Raw genomic sequence first — 347 nt, 5'->3', positions numbered from 1 at the left:
CTTGGCCCTGGCATTCCCCTGTATGGGGCATATAAAATTTACAAGACCAAAGGGGCATCTCTTCCCAACGATGGCTGACTAGGCCATCTTCTGCTATATGTGCCAGTAGAGACACGAGCTCTGGGGGTACTGATTAGTTCATATTGTTGTTCCACTTATAGGGTTGCAGACCCTTTCAGTTCCTTGGGTAATTTCTCTAGCTCCTCTATTGGGGTCTCTGTGTTCTATCCTATAGATGACTGTGGCCATCCACTTCTATATTTGCCAGGCATTGGCATAGCTTCACAGAGATAGCTATATCAGTGTCCTTTCAGCAAGATCTTGCTGGGATATGCAATAGGGTCTGC

Source organism: Mus pahari, chromosome X (genome assembly GCF_900095145.1).
Source record: "Mus pahari chromosome X, PAHARI_EIJ_v1.1, whole genome shotgun sequence".
Lineage (NCBI taxonomy): Eukaryota > Metazoa > Chordata > Mammalia > Rodentia > Muridae > Mus > Mus pahari.
Note: the sequence above shows the minus strand (reverse complement) of the source record.